Raw genomic sequence first — 5,656 nt, 5'->3', positions numbered from 1 at the left:
TGGAATATTTAACATTTTTTAAATCCATATTTCTAGCCTCTCCTGAATATTTGGAGGCTCTACAACACTGGGCCCCCAACGGCAATAAATGGCTGGAACAGAAGAAAGGCTCCTTTCTCTAGTGGAGTAGGTGTTTCTTGGACCCCATGTCCCCTTGCAACAGGTCACTGATCTTTTCCAATGACCTGTCTAGGCACTTGGCTTTGCAAACCCTGTTCTGTTTGGTCCTTTATCTTTTTTTCTTCCTTAGTGATTTGTAGGAGCTTTTTACACATGTAGGTGTATCCATGTGTCTCTTTTATATATTACAATATTTTCTGTTATTAATTCCCTTTCTGAAAGCTTTGTTTATGCTATCTCTTGATATTCAGAAGTTTTTAAATCTTCATGTAGTGAAATCTATCAGTTTATTTCACTTTAGGACCACTGGGTTTTGTAGTTGCTTAGGAAGGTCTTCCTCAATCCAAGTTTATAAAAAATACAAAAAATATTATTGTTTATGTTTTCTTAAAATGCTTATGGGTACACCTGCTCAATTTCATTTTTAGAGTATTCCATCGTTGGCTCACTTATTTGAAATGCCACAAATAGGAGTACACTATTCTGCGCATCTTTTAAAACTAAATAGTATATCTGGAGGATTATTTCATGTTGGTCTACATAGATCTACCTGCTTTATAATAGTTATATTAATGATTCCATTATCAACTTATTTTATGATCTATTTAACCAGCCCCTACTTAATAAACATTTAAATTTTGTCTAGTGTTAGGTTACTACAAACAATAGCACAATAAATTTTTGTTTCATTATGCACCTATGTCCTATCAGTAGAATCAATCCCTAGGAGTTGAATTATCAAATTTAAAAATATGTAAACTTTTGAAAGATATTGTCTACTTACCTTCAAAAGAGAGCGAGGCTTATACTCCCACCAGCAATGTATGGGACTGCCTTTTTCCAGCCCATGTGTATTATCTAATTAACTGATCTTGCAAGACCATCTGATATATCTGATAGATGAAAAATTGTGTTCATGATTTTAACTTCTATTTCTTTTATTTCCAATGATATCAAGCATCCTTTTACGTGGTGGAACTACTTATATTTTTTTCCAATAAATTGTTCATTTGGGTTCTTTGCACATTTTCTAAGATCTTTTTCTTACTGTTCCATTATTGGTTCGTACTGGACGATGAGGTCCTTCTTTTGTGCATTACAAGTAATTCTTTCTCCAAGCTGTGGTTTCTAATTTTCCTTTTTAGGCTTTCTGCTGTGTAGAAATGCTCATTCTTGCACAGGGGCCATGCTAATCTTCTCTGTATCTTTCCAATGTTAGTATATGTGCTGCCATAGCACATTTCTACCTCTTAATGTTCATTCTAAAAAATCTCCCATGCTAGCAGTCATTTTTTACATTTAAATTTCTAAGTCATTGGAATGGATTTGGTGTCGAGTTGTAACTTTTTTTCGTTGTCCCAACCTTTTATTAAATAATCTATCTCTTCCCAACTGCTTTGAAATTATCATATATTAATTTAGCCCCTTAATATCTGGGGCTACTTTAGGACTCTCTATGCCATTCCAGTAATTTGTCTGTCTATTGGTTTGTGAAAATCAGACCTTTTTAATGATTGTGGCACCATGATACAGTGTCGTGAATTAGAGTCTTAGTCCCGTAATCAGTACTTATTGAGCAAATACTGTCTTGGTGCTAAGAGAAACACAAAGAAAGTTTGGACTCCCTGCCTGCCCTCTTGAAGACAATAGACTGCTGCCATGGTAAACGCATGAGTTTCCTCTAATCTACAGCTCAGTAACTGGCTCCATGCTGGCTGTCGGTGGCAGTCGGAGGACACAAGATGAAAAGATAAAGGCGTTGCTGGAAGTAGAGGACAAGACCTCACTATTGATCTTGGGGAAATCTCAGGCCATCCCCAGATCCTTTTTTTCCCCAGTATGAAAGACTATTGAATTCTGATACCTATATTCATATGCTCTGGGCAAAAGCATTTTGGAACATTCTGAATTCAAGGCTACTATTTGATATTTCCTTCTTTGGATCTGGCAACGGTAATACTCTAACCTGCTTATTTCCTCTCCTAAGCCTGTGCAAAGTACCCTAAGCCGCTAAGTCACCACATCACCGGGCTCACGTCATTTGTACGAATACAAGAAAAAGCTAAACATTTTGCTCACTCTTCTCAAAATAGCAGCAGAGTAACAATCCATTCCCCCAGATAATTGGCTTTAAAATGCCTCAAAGAGACAGCAAGATTAAACATTTAGCTGCTACCCTGCAGGGAACTCTGGAAAAAAGCCAGACATTGTGCAAGATTTAATTTTCTCCCATTTCCCCCCCAAGGTCTGACTTCTATCTCACTCCAAACAAGGTGAGAGATGTAAGGTAGATGAAGAGTTTCTCAGCAGTTGTCGGGGGGGTGCACTGACTAAAGCTGAAACAAAAGCACTCAAGTTGAGCTCTTTCAAGAAAATCAGAAAGTGACAAATAACATAAAAGATAATAGCCAGCGACTTACCTCCGGCAACCCAAAAAAGATCACACGGATGTCTGGCAGCTTCTCCAAATCTCAGAACAGAACTCAGAGACTTCACAGAGCTGAGAAACCCAGGTAACTAGTGCTGAGCTTTTCCAGAAGTTTATTGGAATTCTGCTACCCCTCCCCTCCTTTTGGGGAGACCATTTCCCAAATTCAAAGTACAAAGCATTTTAAAGATTTTATTTATTTATTTATTTATTTATTTATTTATTTATTTATTTGAGAGAGAGAGCACAAACAGAGGGGTGGAGAGGGAGAGGGAGAAGCAGGTTCCCCACTGAGCAGGGAGGCTGATGTGGGGCTCGACCCCAGGATCCTAGGATCATGACCAGGGCTGAAGGCAGATGCCTAACACTCTGAGCCCCCCCAGGTACCCCAAAGTGTAAAGCACTTTAGAACTGGTTCTGTCAACTAGAGGGATTTAAGTCAAACTCGAAGTCAATAGAGTAAATCATGTTTCTCATGTTAAAAACAGGAGAACAGGTACCAAATAGAGTTGCTTATGTTAAGCCCCGTGTCACCAAATGGAGCCCTAATTACAGTTTCTGCTCTCCCAGAAATGGAATCTTAAACCAGTCAGTCAGGAATCACCTGACCAACACTAACTAGGTAATCTACCTGGTGGATCCCTGCTCTCCCCTAAAGGAAAGTAACCTTGCTTTAACCAACCCACATCTTTATCCCATGTAACTTCCTTTTTCCTGCTCCCTTCTGTCTATAAAAGTCTTCCATTTTGTACAGCGCCTCAGAGCTCCTTTCTGTCTGCAGGATGGGATGCTGTCTGGTTCATGAATCATTGAATAAAGCCAATAAGATCTTTAAAGTTTACTCAGTAGAATTTTGTTTTTTAACATTTGATATAAATATACATCTAGGTAGATAGATGATGGATGGGTGGAGAGATGAAAAATAGCTAGATGGATAGACAAAGAAAGATAAGATCTAATTTTTTAGACACATCATTGACTGGGAAGAAGTACGAAAGACTCATGAAAAGAATTAGAAAAAAGGAGGAAGGAAACAAGAAAACAAATATAGGTAAAGAGCAGGTTCTATGAACTGTTGAACTGCTGTGTGTGTTAGTAAAAAAATAATGAGATGGATTTTAGTCATCAGAGGTTAAATTTTACTCAACATCATAGTTTTCCTTAGTACTGTTAAATACTTCAATCCTACAAGATGCAAAAACTTCAAAGATGAATAGAATGAATGTTCATCAGTGAGCTTAAGACACAAAATGGTGCAAATATGGTGGAAGCCCCCTTGCCCTGCCTCTCCCAGCAGCACTCTCTCCCCCCAGCCCCTCCCCAGGCTCCCACTCCCAGCTTTCTGGAACTTGGCAGTTATAAGTGCACATATTTACCCCATAAGTATAGTTCTGTGTGTCCATATAAATGTATAGTATTCTTTTGCATGCTTTTAAGCCTTGACATAAATGATACACTCCATGTATTTTTCTGCAACTTTCTCTTTTTAGTTCAACACAAAATTGAAATTGATCATTATTTTCTCTGTCTAGCTCTGGCTCATATTCTGGCTGATTTGCAGTACTACATTATGTGAATGAACCACATTTAGATTGTTTTCACATTTCAAGCTTTTATAAACAATGTTGAAACAGTCTTCAATACAGTTCTTTGAGCATGAGTGTAAACAGTTCTCTAGGGTACAAAGATAGGATTGGAATTTCTGGGTCAAACAAATTTTTCAATCCTCTCCTTACTATTTTCTTGATTTATCTATATATCAACTAAAAAATGATCACCATAGAACACATATAAAAAATGTTTAACTCAATGGTTTATTGAATTCACTGTAGAGACTGTCCATCCTTGTTTTCATGTAAAGAACTGTGAAATTAGAAATACTTTGAATTATAAAGTGTACTGGCATGTGACAGAAATACGCTGCATTTTTTTGTGGGGGGGATGATACAGCACAAAACATGAAATCCTGCTATTCTTTGCAATTGTCTGACATGTGTTACCTAGTCATTTTTCCAGGCCATGCTGTCACTCAGCTATGAAGATAGCATTCAGGCATTTTCAAAAAGATCCAAAATGACAAAGCAGCAGTAATTAGGGTTCAAAATGTAATCCTACAATAATATTGTACAAGTAATAGGAACGCAAAAACCTAAATGTGGAGGGATTCACAAAGGTGGTGGTAAATTGCTTAGCTCCTATCTTATATTCACAAGACCGTATAGATACTTCTTAAAGCTCATAAGCAGTTTCTTCATTCCACAAATACTCCTTAAGCATTTACCTTGTGTCAGGCTTGGTGCTAAGTACCAGGAATACAATGACAGAATAAGTATAGTCGTAGGGGAAACAAGCATTAAACGACTTACACAAAGGGGCACCTGGGGGGGTCAGTTGGTTAAGCATCCAACTCTTGATTTCGGCTCAGGTCATGATCTCAGGATTATGAGATCAAGCTCCATGCAGGGAGTGGAACCTGCTTAAGATTGTCTCTCTCCCTCTCCCTCTGTCCCATCCGCTCTAAAAAAATGATTTACACAAACAAATAAAAGTAGAGTGATAATCTGATAAACTATATAGAATGAAAGTTCATGGTACATTGAGGATATACACTAAGAGGAATGTATATCTGGTCAAGAAAGCCCGGGAAGGCTTCTCTGTGGATGCTCTCCTTGAGCGGAGACCTACAAGATGAGGTCGCAGGGGGTAAGAGCGAGACAGGGAAGCAGCAGGCAGAGCAGGATAGAACCTGGGATGTTCTAACACCAGATCAAAAACTGCACCAAACCAAGAGAAGCATCAGGGATTGAGGGATTGGCAATAAACAATAGGACAAAAAGTCATTAAATACACAGAGTTCAGAAAACTATTCGAAGTCATGAAAGTATCCATTTTGTATCTGTCATCATCCGATCATATCTACCAAAAATGACATGCTTGACCCAGTTTCTTCAACAAATGACAAAGAAAAAATAAGAAATTTATCAACCAAATGTAAGGTGTGGATTTTCTTTGGATCTTGGTTCAAGAAATCTAATTGTAAAATGACACTTACGGGAAAATCAGGGAAATTTGGACTGTGACTGGACATGAGAAGTCAGGAATTCATTG

General features: G+C 38.0%; 1 non-coding gene across 1 annotated transcript; it reads right to left on the bottom strand.

The window, feature by feature from the left end:
- Positions 1-1,256: 1,256 nt before the first annotated feature.
- Positions 1,257-1,359, bottom strand: LOC112821750 (U6 spliceosomal RNA). The gene has a single exon (XR_003207531.1). It is a non-coding gene; the product is annotated as a U6 spliceosomal RNA (small nuclear RNA).
- Positions 1,360-5,656: the final 4,297 nt, after the last annotated feature.

This window comes from Callorhinus ursinus, unplaced genomic scaffold (assembly GCF_003265705.2).
Source record: "Callorhinus ursinus isolate GAN/ISIS: 27379988/994484 unplaced genomic scaffold, GSC_fseal_2.0 scaffold10, whole genome shotgun sequence".
Lineage (NCBI taxonomy): Eukaryota > Metazoa > Chordata > Mammalia > Carnivora > Otariidae > Callorhinus > Callorhinus ursinus.
This window is presented reverse-complemented; position numbering and strand designations above follow the sequence as displayed.